The 19,252-nt window shown below is 48.0% G+C and overlaps 1 protein-coding gene and 1 long non-coding RNA gene across 3 annotated transcripts in view; one reads left to right on the top strand and one right to left on the bottom strand.

Moving 5' to 3' along the window:
* The window catches only part of CACNG2 (calcium voltage-gated channel auxiliary subunit gamma 2), a 108,438-nt gene that overhangs the window by 48,560 nt on the left and 40,626 nt on the right, over nt 1-19,252 (bottom strand). The window lies entirely within an intron of this gene.
* LOC121040411 (uncharacterized) overlaps nt 1-19,252 on the top strand; it is a 110,182-nt gene that overhangs the window by 78,819 nt on the left and 12,111 nt on the right. The window contains exons 4-6 of one of the 2 annotated variants that reach the window (XR_005795271.1): nt 9,364-9,565; nt 10,155-10,328; nt 10,822-11,192. This is a non-coding gene — a long non-coding RNA (uncharacterized LOC121040411). The remainder of the gene's footprint in view (nt 1-9,363; nt 9,566-10,154; nt 10,329-10,821; nt 11,193-19,252) is intronic. The other variant, XR_005795270.1, reaches the window with a different exon arrangement.

Here is a 19,252-nt window from a genome sequence, read left to right as displayed (position 1 = left end):
AAGTTATAGACTCGCAGATGTGTGTTATAGTCAAGTTATAGACTCGCAGATGTGTGTTGCTTCCCTCGTAGCCATTTGGCTCCTCCTTCTTCCCTGCCCCTCCTTCAGCACAGTCCTGTCCTTCAGGGGAAGCTGACCCAGTGCCCAGCTCCAGGGGTGGTCCCCCTGTCTAGGCAGGTAACTCACGCCCCCGCCAATAAGTAGTATGAAAGTGGTCATGTGACTCACTTGGGCCAATGGGATGGGGGGACAGGTTTCCGAGGGCTTTTGGGAAAGCAGCTTCATTGCTTTCACCTGAGAGTGTCTGGAAGCAGCCCAGCCTGGTCGCCTGGATGTGCAGTCCCAAATCACTGCAGCTGTCTAGCCACCTCTCTGAGGATATTGAGACCCAGGCAGACAGGCTGGAGCTGCCCAGTTATGTGAGGAAGCTGTTTGCATGTCGTGCAGCCTGTTTGCATTTCCCTTACTGGCAGCTCGGAGCATCTGGACAGATACAAGGGACAGTGGGACATCCGGTGGAGATTTCCAGCAGGCACGTGGGCATTCCGTGTGGGCCTGGAGCTCAGGGTAGAGTCTGAGGTGGAAAAAGAACTCTAGCTCGCACTCCTGAGGGTTGGTGTGAATAGGATTGTTTTCCTATTCAAATAAGACTTAAAAAAAAATTTTTTTTTTTTTAACGGGGAGAGAAGTGGAGTAGTGGAAGGAAAAACTTCCTTGAAGAGTGCTCCGTGGTGTGGTAGTGTAGGGGTGGCTTATGGAACCTCTTTAATTAAAAATCTGAAGGAGAGATGCTAATCATTAGAATGATTCAGACACTGTTCAAAGAGAAGCTGAATGACCTATTTTCTGAGATTTTTTTAAAAGTGGAAATTCATTTTGTGTTCCTTGCCCCAGATGACCTCTAAGAGATGGAGACTAGCGCAGAGGAAAGAAGATGGGAGCTTTGGGGTCTGGCACCCACAAAGGCCAAGCCCAGATTTCACACTTAGGAGCTGAATTCTTTCTCTCCCTGAGCCTCTTTGTGCAGCGCAGAAAACCAGTCCCCTCCCTCCCCCAAGGTGGTCCTGTGAATTAAATTGGAAGCTCCTATAACGAGCTAGTACTGTGCCTGGAAGATAGTAGTGGGGCGGGGAAGGGGGAGAGGGAGGAGGGGGAGGGCCCCCTTCTTTCCATTCTCTCTCCATCTGTCTCCCATAAGGCTTTTTAAAAAAAGTATTCTATTCTAACTTTTTAAAATGTTTATTTATTTTGGAGAGAGAGAGAGAGAGAGCCTGTATGAGCGGGGAGGGGCAGAGAGAGAGGGAGAAAGTATCCCAAGCAATCTCCAAGATGTCAGCACAGAGCCCGTCTTAGGGCTCAAACTCACGGGACCGTGAGATCATGACCTGAGCTGAAACCAAGAGTTGATCACTTAACTGACTGAGCCACCCAGGTGCCCCGCTCTCATAAGGAGAGTTCCTTATTTCCAGCATCCTCCGCTGACGGACGTGGTTACCAGTGAGCTCTCCTTGTCAGATCTGACAGTTTGTTCACATCTTCCTCGATCAATCACTGGGCACTTGAACTGGCCCATCACTCTCCTTGAATTTCCTCACTTGCCTTTGGCATCCCCAACCCCGAGTTTGGTTCTCTTCCTGCCCCTGTGGCTACTCCTTTCTGTCTTTGTTGGCTCCTCATCATCTTCTAGATGCTAAGAGGTAGAGCGCCCTGGGACTCGATCCTCAAGCCCCCACCTCTAGCATCTCACCCCTCAAGTGGTCTCATCTCAGCCGAAGCAGAAAGCCCAACACCCTTACCGTGGGCCATCAGCCTCTGCCAATCTGCCCCTCCCAGTCTCCTCTGCTGCCTCCTCCCATTGTCCCCCGGCTCACCAGAACTCCTTGCCGTTTCAGGAAAATGCCCTGCACCCTCTCTGTTCAAGCCTCCTCACTTACTGTCCCCTCTGGCATGGCGTCTCCCTACCTCACTTGTCTCAGGTCCTTGTTCCAATGTCACTGTTTCAGAGAAACCCTCCCCGGCACCCTGGATAACCTACCGTCAGGCTTCATCCTCTCTCCTGAGCCTGCTGTCACAGCGCTCAGCACTGCTTAATGCATTATATATTCATTCGTACATCTCCCCCATTAGAATGTCACCTCCTTGAGGTCAGAGATCTTGTTTTAGGCACAGAACCTCCAGCTTCTGAAATGGTGTGTGGCACAAAATGGGCTCTCAGTAAATCTTTGTTGAATGAACGCGTTCACTGAGGATTATGGCTATAGCCATTACCAATGTCATTATTTTCCCCAACTTTAAGATTCTACTATATATGCGTGCAAAGAGGGAGTGCCAGTTGACTTCCCGACATCCCTCTTGGTTTTCCAAGTCCAGTGGATGCTCTGTAAATGGCTTACATGGGAACAGATCCAAACAGAATTACTGACGCTCAGGGGCCTCAGATCACCACACTGCTGGGCATCCTGTACTTCCTAAAAAGCCATCCTGAGCGATATGGTTAGACAGCCACTTAGACATGTCTGTTTTGGAAGCAGTCGTCTGACCTATGGTGGGAACGTCACATGAAACAGAAACATTCTGACGTTTTAAGCGCTTTAATTTACTCACGATAAAAGCCATGGCATCTGAATATGTCAAGTTTACAAGGCATAGACTTCAGAACAGGAATGTGCCTACCTAATGTGAGGGCATGTCAGAGAATTGATTGACTTGTTGAAGGAGGACACCAGGAGCATCTTTGGAAGACACAGAAGATGTATCTGGAAAACATATCTGAAAGTCGGTTTTAGGGTGAACCTGTCATGCTCGCTAGCAGCGTGAAGTTAGGTTATAAGTGTAATCGAACAATTGCCAAGGTGATTCAGGCCGATGCATCTCAGAGGCCCCGAAGGACAGCACCCCCATGACCGTTGTCGATCAGTGGGGTGTAGTAGAGAAAGCATGGACTTTGGAGTGACACAGACCGGCGTATGTATCCTAGCTCTGCTGTGTGACATCAGGTAAGTTACTTAACATCTCTGGGCTCTGGTTTCTCCTGTCACGTGGCAGAGCCTACTATGAACCATCCCATCTGTTTTCCCGGGAGCCCAGCACTCAGCCCGACGGCATTTCTGAGCCTCCCTCGCAGCTGGGTATGATCGCGTGCCTGAGTTCTGGGCCGAGGAACGTGATGAACGCCATGTGTGTCGCTTCTGAGCGTAGCCCGTAAGAACCTCTCAAGGGCTCTCTGTCACGCTCTTTGCCCTTCTGGCCTGAGGCAGAGGAGCCTGGGAACTCCAGAAGCCACGTGCCAGGGACGGTGGAGCCACAAGACCAGAAGGCATGGGTCCCTGCATCAGTGCCTCTAGGAGAGCCGCCTGTTTGGGACTTTGAGTGACTGAGAAACCAGGTGTCGACGAGAAAGACACTTCTGTGTTTCCTGCCCCTGGGATTTGGGGGTTCAGTTGTCCTCTCAGATACTACTTCCCTAATAAATGAGGAGAAACATTTTTGTTTTTGGAGACTTGAAATACGTTTTGTGTTTGAAGCTCCCAGAACACGTCTTGATGTGCAGCAAGGGATCGATACTGGTTCTTACGATCCTCTTGCCTAGTTAATCTGCGTGGCCATCCCACGTTGGCCCTCAGAGGGTTTTGATGGCCCTGGGGGGAGTATCAAGAAGTATAAAACATAGTCCCGGCTCTCGAATTCTAGGCACGGACGACGAGGAAAAACAGTTACGCTCTAAGTATATACACAGTAGTCTCCCCTTATGCGTGGTTTTGCTCTCTGCGGTTTCTGTGACCCGCTGTCGACCTCGGTCTGGAGGCACACGGACGGCATGTCAGGTCAGTGATAGCCTAACGCTGTGTCACATGCCTGCGTCCTTCACCGCACCTCACCTCATCAAGTAGGCAATTTATCATCTCATGTCATCACAAAAAGAAGGGCGACTACAGGACAATAAGTATGTTTTGAGAGAGAGAGAGAGACCCCATTCGTGTAACTTACTGTCCTATATATTGTAGATTGCTATGACTGTTCAATATTATTAGTCATTGCTGTTAATCTCTTATGGTGCCTAATTTATTTATTTACATTTTAAAAAAGGTTTTAATATATATATTTATTTATTTTGAGCAACCTCTGTGCCCAGCGTGGGGCTTGAGCTCACCACCCCAAGACAAGAGTCTCACGCTCCACTGACTGAGCCAGCCGGGTGTCCCTTAGGTGCCTAATTTATAAGTTGAACTTTATCATAGGTATGTAGGGACAGGAAAAAACATACTATATAGAGGGTTCGGTACTGTCTGCAGTTTGAGGCATCTACTGGGTGTCTTGGAACGTGTCCCCACAGGGAAGGGGGACTACGTAGATCCTAAAATATCAGACCTCTGAAGGACAAGAATGGAGTGTCTCTAGGATCAGCCATTAGAATTCAGAGGAAGAAGTTCCCTTTGGTTGGGCTCGTTAGGGAAGACTTAACAAACCAGCAGGTATCAGGAGAGATTGGTTACGTGGGCCACTACAAATTGTGGTCGACTAAAAAATTTCTGTTTCATTTCAGACACATGAGATATTCAGTTTCTTAGCACTTATCCGTTGCTAGCCATGTTAGCAAGGTAGGCTATTAGAAAAGTAACCTAGAATATGGAAACGCTGTAAATTAGGACAAGGGTGTTCATTACTGGGACACTTAAAATGTCAAATGATCAGAAGCGACCCAGATGTGAAGTAGTGGGAAACGGCTGAGGCAGATCAGGGCTCCTCCTTTTGATGTAGTCTGTCCCTGTGAAACTTCATCGTTTCCGCCTGCATAGGGTGGCTACTCCATCTGTGACTTTGGACCTGACTGCTCCCAACTCCACGCCCATATCTCTAGCTGCCCACAGGGTGTCTCCGTTTGGGTGTCTCCAAGACATCTCAGACTCAGTGTCTCCAGCCTAAGCTTAGGAGTCACACACTGTCCCCACCCCTCTGCCAGGCCCCTCCACTGTCCGGCATCTCCTGCCTTGTCATCTTTGTGATGAAGAAGTTGTGAGAATCAGGATTCTAGACATCTCTTTTAAAGCCATCCTCATCTCTTTATCTCTGCCACTGCCCCCCCCCCCCTGGGCTGAGCTGTCATTTCTATGTGCCTGGACTGTGGCTCACCTGTCCTCCTGCAGGCAACCTCAGCTCTTCTCCAGTCTTTTCCACCTCATCTCTGAGCATTCGCCCCAGCTATTTCCTCGCCCTGAAACTCCTCAGTGACTTCCCACTGCTTTTATTTTTTGAAGTTTATTTATTTATTTTGAGAGAGAGGGAAGGAGGTGGGGCAGAGAGACAGAGAATCGCAAGCAGGCTCCGCACCGTCAGTGCAGAGCCTGATGCAGGGCTCAAACTCAAGAACTGGGAGATCATGACCTGAGCTGAAAAAATCAAGAGTCAGTTGCTTAACTGACTGAGCCACCCAGGTGGCCCCCCATCCTCGCCACGGCTTTTAGAACAAAGACCCAAATCCCTCACTTGGGCCGCCGTACCTCCTTGTCTGAGCCTTGCCTGTCTCTCCACCTTCTTGTCCTGCTGTTCTTCTCAACTCCTTCCCCACAATCCAGCCACGGGCCATTGCTCAGCTCTTCTCTCTGCTCCGAATGCACTGTCCAAACCCGCTCCCCCACCTCCAAACGCACAATTGCCAGGCTCGCCTTTGGCATATCCTCCAGATGCCCTGGACCCATCACCTCAAGGTAGCTGTCCATGGTTCTGCATCTAGGTCAGGTTTCTCTGGGACCTGCTTTGTAGCTTACACACAGCCTGGGCCAAGGAAAAGATGGCTCAGGGGCCTTCTGGATGGTGAGAAGCCAGGTGTTAAAAAACATTTGTCACTGATGATGCAGCGTGGGTATTTCCCTTTCTACAACTGAGTGTGAGACCATGGAACGTAGTTCTGATACCGAGTTTGAACCAGGGCTAGTCATTTCGTGCCAAAAATATTTACCATGTGCTGGACACTGTGCTCTTTCCCCTGCTCCCCGGGAGCTTGCCATTTGTTGAACACATTTCAGAAATCTGGGTACCAGGAGAGCAAATCTGTCTTCAGGGAACTCCCGCGAATGTGTTTTATTTCCTTGAGTAAGACATTTCATTTTCTGGGTCTCAGTTTTAATAACAGTCCTTGCTGACTGCCCCGTGGTGACGGGAGCTGGCGTTCATGCTGCTAAAATACTTGGACACCTTCAGGCCTTGGGTATGATGCAGAGGAGAAGTCGGGCCTTGAATCTGAGCAGTTGAAAGTGCGACTTTCCCAAGACCCTTCCTTCATCCCTACCGCCCCCCACCCCCACCCCCACCCCTAGAGGACCTGTGCTATTCAACCAGAGAGCAGAGCAGGTCCTGGCTGGCAAGGACCCAGGGATTAATGTCCAGGGCGTTAACATCATAATTGGCCCGGCTTTGAAGGCGGCAACATCTGCTGTGTGAGGCCCTGATGCCAGAGCCCACGTGGCACCTCCCGGCTGGCCAGGACCCCCTGTCTTGGGAGGTTGGGAGGCAGCCGGGGTGGCCTGACGGCTGTACTTAGCACACGCTCCATGGCTACTGTCAGGTGTTGAAAAGCTCTCATTAGGGCCTAGGAATTGACTTGTGTCCGGGGCTTCTCAGGAAGGCAGTGGGGACCCACGGGAAAGGCTTTGTGCCGGGAGGCGCCCAGGGACTGGTAATTGAGTTACTGGTAAAGTACTGAGGCGCCGTGGCCGTGATAAGTATTAGCGGCGCGAGGCTGGCAGACTATTGCAAGGCTATTCTGCACTTTTCCTTTGGCATGGAATACTTGGAGATTAATTCTTTCTTGAAAAATGTTTACTGGGGCAGTAGAGCCCGGTATTCAGGAGGGCAGTGGGGAAGTCGGACCACCAGTATCTGGAGGTGGCAAAGGGAGAAGATCACCATGCCCCACACCGTGGCATGCATTGTCTCCGCAACAACATTCCTGGGACGCCTCGTTTTCCGGATGAGGAAACTGAGGCTCCAGCAGATTGGATGGCCTGACGACACAGTCATAAAAGATAGATTATGGATTAGAATCTTATCTGTTTTCAGGCCCCCACTGCCCTGACTACATCATGGGTGCATTTGTGGACACGGCCCAGTTAGGTCCATATAGTTTCCTTTGCTCAGTTTCCTGCTTCCAAATGCATCCACTTCCTAATGCTTCTGGCCCAAGCGGCTCTTATCTGCATGACTGCAGCCTCCTAACCAGCTTCTCTGCTCCCCTTTGCCTACCGAGCGGGAACAGATCTCAGGATGTCACTTGCATGCTTCCCATCCCTCGAAGGGTTGCCATTGCCAGGAGGCTGGATTCCAAAATACTTAACAAGGCCTGAAAGGCCTCCCCACCCCCACCCCACCCCATGTCTCCTTCCATCTCTGGACCCTTGGCTCTAGCCACATAGTCTTCCTGTACTTTCTGGAAGGCTCTACGCACTTAATCCTGCCTTTGGGCCCGCACATATGCCATTCATTCTGCCCGAAACTCTTCCCTGACTTTTTTCCTGGGTGACTTCTAGTCAAGTTTGAACGTTTCTTCCTCAGAGAACGTTCCTGTCTACCAAAGCCCTCTCCTTAGTGTCCCCACTCTCCCTTCTTCACTTGTTAATTATTTGCAAATATTTTTTTCTTCTGTGACTTTGCTGGCTGCTTGCTTTGGTCTTGGTCTTTTCTCTCCCTCTGTTTTATGAGCTCCTGGAGGTTAGGGACCAGGATGGCTCTGTTCCCACAATCTCCCCGCATCAAACACATTGCCCGGCACTCAGTGCATTTCCAATAAGCACATTTTGTATTTGTTGAATGAATAAATGGTTCTCAAAAACTGTTGGCATTGTCTCTGACAATGTAAGTGCATGTGGCATATTTATATCAGCCAGTTCATTCTAAGGCAGTTTTCATCCATTTATTCATCCATGTGTCATTTCCATCAATATTTACTTAGCACCAACTGGATGCTGGGGATGCAAAACTGAACAAGAAAAGTTGCCAGCCCTCCAGTAACTTAGTAACTTGGGGGTAGGGCGGGGCGGTGGAGACAGAGCCTGAGCTGAGTCAGGTGTGGGTGACTGGTCCTCCAGTTACTCAGTGTGTGACCTTGGGCAAGTCACTTGTCACTTCACTTCTCTGAGCTCTGTGCGGGCGGCTCCTCTGTAAAATGGAGATAAGCAGACACATCTTGCAGGGCTATTCTGATGCGAACACGAATGAGCTAAAGTGCGTAAAAGCAGAGCTCAATAAAGAGAAGATGTTATTTTTATTTTTATTAGCTGGGTGGGGCACAAAGGGGGAGCCAGGTCATCTACCTGGTGGGGGGGGGGGAGGGGAATTAGAGAGGCTCTAATACATGATGAAGTGCCTTTGAGGCAGGGTGGGTAGAGGTGGGGGCTTGTTGTGTGACAACAGAGGGACTTTTGGGGGGGATCTGGATTGCGGTGTTTTGAAAATGAGCATCTCCTCATGTCTCTCTCCCAGGGGTGGAGGAGGGGGGCGCACACCACCTTCCCTTCTTCTGAGAATAGTTCAGTTTGTCTTTGGAGAGCCCGAATGCACCACGCCTCCCCCACTCTCGCCCTGTTCCCATGCTGTCCCCTTCCCCCCCCCCAACCCAGCTGCCAAGCCTATACCTCTGTTTCCCCTTTCCTCTCAAAACTCGGAAGAAAGGAGGATTGGAAGCGTCTCTGTCATCCGTCCAATGAAATTAGGAGCTGGCGGCTGTGGTTCTATTGATCACCACTCTCCCCTCCCAACCTCCGGGAGACTTGTACTCAGGATGGACAAGGCAGGGATACGAGACTTAGCAACGACTTGGAGATGGATGGGGACCCGGAGGCCACCTCATGTGGCCTCCATCCTGGCAGCACCCTTGAGGAGGGGCCCTGGTGGACACTCTCTCCAATGTGCCCCAAGGTCATGTCAGTGGGGGCCAGTTTCAACGTGTATCAGTGGTGTGAACTTCAGTCTCTAAGCCCACGATTCAGTAGAAAAACACTGCAAAGTAAACATCTCTTCAAGGAAGAAGTGGCAGGATATTGAAGGGTTGGGGCTCTGGGAACCTCACCGCCGGGATCTACATTCCAGCTCTGTCATCTCGGACTGATGAACACAGCTCAGCCTCAGTTTCCCAATCTGTAAAATGGGAACGATAATGGTAGTTCCTTCCTGGGAGCTGTTATGGGGATCGTTGCAATAACAAGTGGGGGGAGCCCTTAGAACACTGCCACGTCCAGAGTGCTAACATGGTACGTGCTGACCGTTATGATTAAGACTTGGTGGAACCCCGCCGAAGCAAAGGCTGGAGTGAGATGACAAGGGCCCAGAAAAATCGCCAGCCTCCCTAAATCCCTCTTTCTGCTCTCTGAGGACTCAAATGCCTTCGCCTGGGAGCAGTACCTTTCACTGCGTGGCAACAGAGAAGCTTGTGGCAGAGTAAAGAGAGCCAGGCCTCTGCAATGGGCAGCCTGTGGGACTCTCAGCAATCACCCAGCCATGGGTAATTACCTACCCTCGCTGCACTTCTGTTTCCTCACTTGCCGGACCGGGACCCCCGTCTCCACAAGAGAGGGTAGGACCTGACATCTCAGCATCACCTCCCCTGGTTCGCTCTTGTCCAGGCCACCTCAGTGACTGGTTACTGCTGCTGTCTCCTGACGGGCCTCTGTCTCCCTGTTTGTCCCCATATAGGTACCATATAGCTTTCCCCATATAGTTTGTCCCCATATAGCTTTCAGAAGCTTGCTCTGAAAACCCAAGTCAATGAACTTCCAATGTCGCTGCTTTCCTTAGACCCTCCAGTGGCTTCCAATATCCCCGAGTGGGTAACTCTCATCCTGGCCTACAAAGCATGTCTCTCCCATTCACTCGGCTCCCTCCCGTGTGCCTCCTGCTGGGAACACCCCAGGGCCTTTGCTCATGCTGTTCCCGGGCCCTCAGCCTGGAATGTGTTTCCCCCAGATAGCAGCATAGCTCATTCATTCTGCCCAACTGTCCCCTCCTCTGAGAGTCCCCGCACGGCCACCCTATCTCTCACGGCATTTCCTTTCGGGCGCTCCCTGTCCCCTTCCCCTGCTGGATATTTCTGCACAGCACTTATCAGGGTTTGACAAACGTTTATGTATTTGTTAGTCTATTGCTTTTTTTTTTCTTCTCATCAGGCTGCAGAGCCCAGAGAGGGGAGGATCCGACTCTTTGATCTCTGCTGGATCTCCGGCACCCGGCACAGTGCCTGGCTGGGTGTAGATAGTAGTTTTTGAATGAACAAGTGCAGAGTGTGTCCAGGGATTAACATTGTGAAAATGGGCCTGGTCCATTGTAGGTGTTTGATAAAGGTGAGTTTTTAATCCCTTCATTCTCAAACTAGAAAGAACACTGGAAAAGCAAATACCCTTGGGAGGGGCAACACGTTGATTTCAATTCAGCCGGGATTCCTGCAGAGGGGAGGACTAAGCTGGGGGGTGGGGAGGAAGGCAGGCCCAGGGCCCCAGCCACTCTTCCCTTGCTAAGCAGTTTTGCCTCTGGCCAGCTTTGTTTATGCCTGTGTAGGATGATTCTCCAGGCAATTGAATTGAATTACCCTTTTCATTCTAATAATCTGAACAGAATTCAGATGTGGTATTTGATGATGTCTTGTCTATTGAACGACCGCAGGACTGCCTGGCACGTTGCAGCAAACGACCATCAACTTGAGGGCCGCCGTGCCTCCACCAAAGTGCCAATATTTCCGTGGAAAATCCCGGTCATTTACAGTTTATGTCTCAAAAATGAATTTTCATTTCATTGGCTTAATCTTTAGAGTTATCAGAAACGTGTGTTTATTCCCAGGGAGACTTCAAATGCAGGATTCTTGTAACAAGACGAGAGCTGGAAGATTTCCTGAAGTGGGGGAAAGAAAAGTGCTCCCTGCCTGGCTGGAATTGCTGTGTGTATGATGCCCTGCAGAGAGAGAGAAGGGAGCAGGCTGGATGCCTTCCAAAACTCAGAAGGGAGGCTGATTCCTACTTGGGAGGGTGTTAAAATCCTAAGGGCAAGGCCAACAGACCGAGGGGAGAAAGTGAAGGAGAGAGAGAAAGGTGTGAGCATCTTTTCCTTCTTCTTTTTTTTTTTTTTTTTCTGTTTTCTTACAGCCAAATGCCTGGAAACCTGCGGCATCCGGCAATTCCCTGGCCTTGGCGTATAGTAAGCACTCAGGAAATGTAAGTTAAATTGGAGTTGAATTTGGCTGATGAGGGTTTGGAGGCAGTGTGAGCTGCTGTGATCTGATTTGACCAAGTCTCTCCCTGCACTCCCATCCCCCTGGTGCATTCATATTGTCTAATAATCTGTCACAAACAGCAACAGCACTGAAGCCTTTCACTGTGTCACAGGGAAGGATCCAGCCCTTCCCAGGGGATCTCCCCCGGCACAGGAGCCGGCCCAGCTCTGCCCACACACTGGGTCTCTGAGTCAGAAGGGCATGTTTTTGCAACCAATTTTACTACTCTTGTTTCCATCCCATTGGTCAAACCCTGCTAGCTTTTTTTGGGAAGGGGTCTGCACCAGCTGAGATCCCAAGATTAGTTATATTGATAAGGAGAAATTTCTCTGGCCAGCCTCCCATCCCGCTTCCTCATTTTCTGCCCTTAGACAACTCGAGAAAGATAGACTGCACTGTAAACAGCATCATCACTGAAACATCTCCTGGCAAGAGCTCTTGGAATCATAGATAATTAGTGAACTTGTAGCAGCCAGCTAACTCAGCGCCGATGCAAAGCTACTCGGTTAGTCACCGCAGTATCTCCAAGTAAAGGGATTACTCCAAGCATCAGTTATGGACAGATGCGACTGACTTGTACTGTCCCAGTCTTTTGTGGGCATAGCAACAAACAAACCAGACCAAACTCTTTGCTCACTTGTGACTTATATTCTAACGATCCACATTTGTCTATCTATCTTATGCAGTGACCTGAAATGACACAGACAATAAAATTACAAAAAATATATATATCAGGATCAAATAATATGTCAATGAGAAGGGAAGATCAGCATCAGAGGAGAAGAAATACCACTAGGCAATTCATAGGGTCCTATCGAGCTGCCAACGCCAAGTGGGAGCTTTGGTCTGAAGCTCCCTGACGGCCAAGGTAGAGAGGGAAAGTATATCCGTCACACGAGTCTCATTTGTTCAGAAAGGGATATCAGTACTTTCCCTATTTCTTCTTATAATAAAATCCATTATCTAATCATATGACCTTATTTAAGCCTTAGAATGATCCTTTGACTCAACTATCATTCATCTTAACCCCATTGTACAGATGGAAAAACTGGGGCTTAAAAAGCTGTGTACCTTTCCCAAGGTCTTATCTGGGAAGTAGCAGAGGTGAGGTGAATTTTCAGGCAGTCTAACTTCAGAACCAGTGCCCTTAAACACATACGGTTGGCCCTTGAACCACGCAGTCAAAAATCTGAGTATACCTTTCGACTCCCCAGAAACTTAACGACTAATAGTCTACTGTTGACTGGAAGCCTCACTGATAACATAAACAGTTGATTAACACAGTTTGTATGTCATGTGTATTATATACTGTATTCCTAGAGAGGAATATGTTAGAGAAATGGAAATGTTAAAGAAAAGAAAATGTTAAGAAAATCCTAAGGAAGAGAAAACGCACTTACAATGCTGTACTGTGTATGCGTGTATACATACATGTACTGTGTGTGTGTGTGTGTGTGTGTGTGTGTGTGTGTGTGTGTGTATACGTAAGGGGACCCAGACAGTTCAAACCTGTATTATTCAGGGTCGACCACTTCACTGTCTCTCCCCCAGGGCAAACCGAAAAAGTACATGAATGGCCCTTGAGCAAAAGCCTAGTTGCCCTGGGAGATGGTCTCCTGCCAGAGATCTGGGAGGAAAAAAAGAGAGAGGCACGTCCATGTGAAGTGGGAAAAAAGCAGTGGGTATGAAATTCATCAGCTTCTAGGCCCAAGACATCCCAAGAATGGGAAAACCAGAGCTGTTAGGTCCCAGGTTCGAGACGGCCCGGGCTAAACTAACCTGATAATCTTGTACCCATTTCCTGTTGTCATAAAGGCAGAAATAAGTGAAAAACAGTCCCCGCTAGGTTGGCTCTGCCTATTCTCAGGCTCCAGCCTTGCGAGAGAGCCTCAGTAGGTCTGAAAGAGGGGCTGTAGTGCTGGGGTAAGCAGTCGGGGAGGGGGGGGGGGGGGGCTCTCCAAGGTGCTGAAGCAAGAGGCTCTTCCTTTCCTTTCCAGATTGGCTGCTTGCCTTCTTTTTTTTTTTTTTTTTTAATTTTATTTTTAACGTTTATTTATTTTTGAGACAGAGAGAGACAGAGCATGAACGGGGGAGGGGCAGAGAGAGAGGGAGACACAGAATCGGAAGCAGGCTCCAGGCTCCGGGCCATCAGCCCAGAGCCCGACGCGGGGCTCGAACTCACGGACCGCGAGATCGTGACCTGAGCTGAAGTCGGACGCTTAACCGACTGAGCCACCCAGGCGCCCCTAGCTGCTTGCCTTCTGAGTCACTACTCCTGGTAACCACATGAGTGGAAAAAACAAACAAACAAACAAACAAACAAACAAAAACCAACCCCTCCTCGAAATAGGAGACAAACTGCATGACCAAGTTGAGAAAATGTGCCAATTTGTAAACGTTCAAGTTTATTTACAGGCGATGCCAACCCTGAGAGGTAGCATAGGGTAAAAGTACAGCATGCGTTCTGGAACCAGACTGCATTGGCTCAGCAACTCACTAGCTGAGGGACTTGGGGCCAATTTGTTAAACCTTCTATGCCTCACTTCCTCACCTGTAAAATGGTGGTAGTAGTAGTAGTAATAATAATAATAATACCCCAGGAAGATTTGCTGTGAGGACCAAATAAGTTATAAGTCACTAAGCATTGTAAAAAGTGCCTGGCAAATAATAAGATCGATATGTGTGTTTGTTAAGAAACATCTCTTACAGCAAAATTGCTTGGTAATGAGGTCATTTCTGGGATGATGAACCCAGCAGAGTCACTTCATGCCGTTGGGTGAATCCAGCCTTAGGGGATGCGGTGATGGCAGATGACATAGAAAATAGTATCTTGCCCTCATCCCTCTCTATCACATTTACATGAAACACGAAAGGCCTGTGCACCAGATGCAATTTCCTCTTGCATCTTGGACTTCTGAGTCCAATGATTTTCTAAAATGTTGAATTCTGTTTGCTCTACAGTTTTTAAACAACAGCTGTTCATCCACCCCAGAGGTGGCAGCGAGTCTGTGTTGGGGGATGTTCAGTGCATACCCACCTCCCTTGGCTCCTCACGGGGATGTTAGGGGGTCTAATTAATTACTGTTTGTAAAGCATTGAGAAATTCTCTAGTGAAAGTTGCTATAGAAATGCAAGTTGCTGTATTATGATTACATGTACTTGTAATTGTTTGCAAAGTTTACTTATTGGGCAGGGAGAGAGGGAGAATATAGTTTTTTTTTTCCTTGATGATAGTGGATAATGCTTTGTAAATTGGCATTTATGGATGTCAAATCACTTTATGGAGATGTATCTTCAGAGCTACAGGGAATCTCATAATAGGAAATGTACATTGAGGATTTCTTCTTTTGCTTTTGTGCCTCTCCCTCTTGTAACTCCTTATTTACACAGTGAAACTAATGTGAAAAGAAAGAAACATTGTAAGAAGCAATCATGTGTATCCAAACTTAAAAAAACCCAGTACATATTTCTATACAAAATTTCCTACATAGAGCCAGGTGGTTTTTTTTTTTTTTTTTTTTTTTTTTTGCCTAGAACACTCCTCCCGTTAATTTATGCTAAAGGTTGAGCAACATTAGGTTGAAATAAAATTTTGAAGGAGAAACGAAGAAAGTTAGGGATACATGTAAACTCCAACAATTAAAATTTTGTGTTGGGTGCCTCTAAGTCTTGGCTTGGCTTTATTTTGTTACATTGTGTGAAATGACTAATAGCAAGCTCACATCTGAGAAATGTCTTTCCATGGTTATACATGCACTTTTTTTTTCCTTTATTATCTACTTTCCCCGAGTTTATAGGGAAATACCTATTTTATGGGTATGATTGACCACTATATGAAACTTACCCACCTTCCTCTAATGTATCTGTTTCCTAACTCAGGTGTGAGATTAGTGATACCAATCTTGACGTACTAAAAAGAAAAAGCTGACTGGAATTAAAAGTTAGCATTATACAGAGGCAGCGCCCAAGACCTTGTTTGCGAGCTGTTTACATGGTGATGAAATCCGCATCAGATAAGAATGCTATCAATGCTGCCATTAGCGACTCCTCAGCCAAGTTTTATCTATAGCCTCACAAAAATTGATTTGCAATCAGTTATATTTGTTTTTTAAAATCCCATAAAATCTAAGAAGCCTATTTTAGTCTGTAAAATGGAGCAAATAATTGCCTCTTTTACATGAATAAAGTGTAAAATCCATACCTGGACTAATGGCCATTTTCTTATTCCTCAGAAGGCCCTTTGATCTCCAGCCACACCATACACCCCGTAGATTTTCTACTTTTCTGCTCGTTACGAATTTCTAAACTGAGTTTGGAATTCTCATCGACAATCCCTGCCATGTTCTGCTACCTAGCCCCCACCCTTGCCAGCTGCAGACACTGACCTTCTCTGCTCCAGGGTCCCCTAGTATCTTGTAGGTGATGAGATTTCTCACACACTAATCCATAAAGAAAAGAATGAATGAATGACCTGGGGCTTACTTCTTGAGGGCAGGCACTCTTATTTTATATTTGCTCATAGCCCTTGGTATGGTGGGCTGATGGCAAGGGGCAGATAATGACACTACTTATCCAAACCGTCCCGTGCACGTCCCGTCCGCTCACGATGGCTTTTGTTCCTAGAGGATTAGCCATGTTGCAAATGATCAATAAGTCAAATAATCCTGGCAGATCTTCATTTAAAATTCTTAGAGATGCCATCACTTACTTAACTGCATTCAGTCCTATTGATTTACCTCTCACATCCTTCTGCTTTTCTCCCTCCCTACTGACCATCCTAGCCCGGACCACCACTGTCTCTCACCTGCACAGCTGCGGTGGCCCCCTCAGGTCTGCCCACAGTCATTCTTGCTCCTTCTTACCTCTTCATCTTCATTGTAGCAGAGGGGTCATTTAAAATGCAAGTCTTATCATCTTGATTATGGGATCCTTAAGACCCTTCAGTGGCTCTCATTGCTTTAAGGAATGAAATAACCATCTGCCTTTGTCTCTCCCTCCACAAGTCTTGCTTCACTCTCTTTACTCTAGCCACTCTGCCTTCCTTCCTGGTTCTTAATTATCTCAATTTGTCCCCCCACCCCCACCCTGCCTCAGGACCCTTGCACATGCAGTTGCCATACCCTGGAACACTCTTTTCTTCCTCACCTTTCACCTGATTACCATGTTGTCCCTTAAAGCCCAGCTTCCCCAGGCTAGCTAAAGTTTTGCTTACACACTCTTTCTAACTCCCAGGGCTTTTTCCTCCCTCACAACACAGTTTCTAGGGGTGTGTGCGTGGGGGTGTATGTCTAAGCTCCACGGGAGCAAGAGCTGGGTCTGCTGTTTGCTCCCCACTCTATTCCCAGAGCTTAGAATCCCCTGGGACAACATAAGGATTTAGAAAAAAAAATGTTGAATGAATGAGTAACTCTAGAATAAATTTAAGATCTTTGTCTAATAAAGTAGGAGTCAAGGAAGAAATTTATACGCTCAAATGTCTGCTTTCCAGCTGCTGGGAAGGTGTGCATCACCCAGCTCTACTCTCGGTGAATCCTTGGTATCAACCTCAGAAATGATGCGATATTTTTCCCAGTATAAGTTCAGCCCTTTATAAAATAATTCCAGCACACCGTGGCAGGTGTCCAAGAGGTCCATAATTGAATGCAAATAATTAAAAAAGAGCACATGATTTCCAAATTAAGCAACAGAAAAAACAGTACCGTACAATTGTACAGTGATGATTCTGTATCGGTGAAATAAATAGCCCAGAAACCATCGATGTGGAAATGTCCTAGGGCCCAGCGCTCTTGGGAATGTGAAACAAGCATCCTCCCTCACTAGGTTCCCGCTGGCGTCTCTGGTTTGTCTTGCCGTCCACCCCTCACACCTTCTGTCCAGCACAACCTTGCTCAGAGCGCCCCCCGCAAGTCGGTGCCGGGAACGTGGTTCCTTCTGCTCAAACTGCCTCCCTTTCCCATCACCTTCTTTGCGTTTCCATTTCTGGGACCCCAGGGCAAACATCCATTCATCACTTCCCTGTCCAACTAACCCCTTATCCAACAACATTTCCTTATCCAGTTGAAATTTTAATGTTTCCTTCGTTGTCTGGGTAAGTGGCCCGTCCACACCGTCCATCAGCTCATGGCAGAATCCAGGAGATTGTCCTTGCTCCTTTCTTCTCCCTTCAATCCCAGGCACATCCCATCCATCAGCAAGTCCTGACGCAAGTCTGGTCCTTTCCTCCTACCACATCCTCCTGATCTTAACCACCATTTTCCCTGCAAAGATTTCCCAATGGGCCCTCTCTCCTTTGCTTGCTTCATTTCAGCCACACTGGCCTCCTGCTGTTCCTCAACACAGTGGGCACACTCCTGCCTCAGGACCTTTGCACTAGCTGTTTCCTCTACCAAAAACACCTTCCCTAGATAGTTATTATTTATGGATTTATTATTTCCTAGATATTATTTGGTCTCTCGTCTCCTTCAGGTAGTTTTTCAAACATTCCTTCCCACTAAGACCTTCCCTGTCTATTCTATGAAATATTGCAACTTCCCTTCCCCAGAAACACTCTAGCCCATGTCCCCAGTGTATTTTTCTCCTTAGATCTTGTCTCTGCAATGTGTTGGGCTCGCTTCATGGGTGTCCACCCTGTGCTTAGAAGGAGTCTGTGCTTGGCTTAGTGCTCCGTGTTGCCGACTCTGATTCCATTAGTATCTTTCTAATTTTTTAAATTAAGTAGGCTTCACGTCCTGCATGGACCCCCAACATGGGACTTGAGCTCACCACCCTCAGATCTAGCCTAGAGCTGAGATGATGAGTCGGACGCTTAACCAACTGAGCCACCCAGGCACCCCAAGATATCTTTTTTTAAACAAGGGACCCTGCAAGTTCATTTTGACCTTGGTCCCACAAATTATGTAGCTGGTCTTAGTAACATGGTATACCTTTGACTTATTTTGTTGCATCAATCCCCACTGGGGAGTGAGCCACAAGGGCAGGGGTCCTCACCTCTTTTGTCCATCACTGTAACCTTAGACCTAGAACAGAGCTATGTATGGGACAGATGCTCAAGAAACATTTGTGGGGCGCCTGGGTGGCTCGGTCGGTTAAACGTCCGACTTCGGCTCAGGTCATGATCTCATAGTTCGTGGGTTCAAGCCCCGCGTCGGGCTCTGTGCTGACAGCTCAGAGCCTGGAGCCTGTTTCGGATTCTGTGTCTCCCTCTCTCCCTGCCCCTCCCCTGCTCGTGCTTTGTCTCTCTCTCCTTCAGAAAGAAATAAAAAGAACATTAAAAAAAGAGAGAAATATTTGTCAGTAAATGAGTCCTGGTTACACCAGCCAGAAATCAAGGGAGTCGCCCTTGACACTTACCAACTTCCTTGGACTCCCACGTGCAAGTTCCATCCGTTTTGTTCCTTAAATGTATTTTAGATCTGTCTACTCCTCTCCATTTTCTCAGTACCACCCTCAGCCAAACTACCTGGATGCTTCCTTGTAATGTGCTTCTAAACTGGTCTCCATCGTCCCCATATGTCCCCTCCAACCACTCCCCATAGTTGCTACCTTCTACCCGTAGAGCCCAGGATGAAGATCAAAGTCCCTGGCATGACCTCAAGGGCCTGCTCGAGCTGACCCTGTCTGCCTCTTCTGCCATATCCTGCCCTCCGTCTTGGCAATGCAGCCTCTTGGGCCTCCTTTTGGCCCTGCGAATACATTGTTGTTTGCATGCAAACCCTTCTATCCCTTGTTTCCAGAACACCTTTCACTCCCTCTAGCTCTTGCTCACTCTCATCCCTTTCCTGAACCCCTGAGTTAAATCTCCCCATTATTCGCTATCACAGAGGCACCCTCCACACACCCCTTCTCTGTAAGTCTTACAATAGCAGCCACTGGACAATGATTGGTGTGCTTTCTTTTCTTTTCTTTTCTAGAGAGCATGAGCATGGGAGAGGAGCAAAGGGAGAGAGAGAGAATCTCAAGCAAGCCCTGTGCTCAGCGTGGAGCCCAATTCGGGGCTCCATT

Source organism: Herpailurus yagouaroundi, unplaced genomic scaffold (genome assembly GCF_014898765.1).
Source record: "Herpailurus yagouaroundi ecotype Mexico unplaced genomic scaffold, PumYag 182, whole genome shotgun sequence".
Taxonomy (NCBI): Eukaryota; Metazoa; Chordata; class Mammalia; order Carnivora; family Felidae; genus Herpailurus; species Herpailurus yagouaroundi.
Note: the sequence above shows the minus strand (reverse complement) of the source record. Positions and strands in the feature narration are given on the sequence as shown.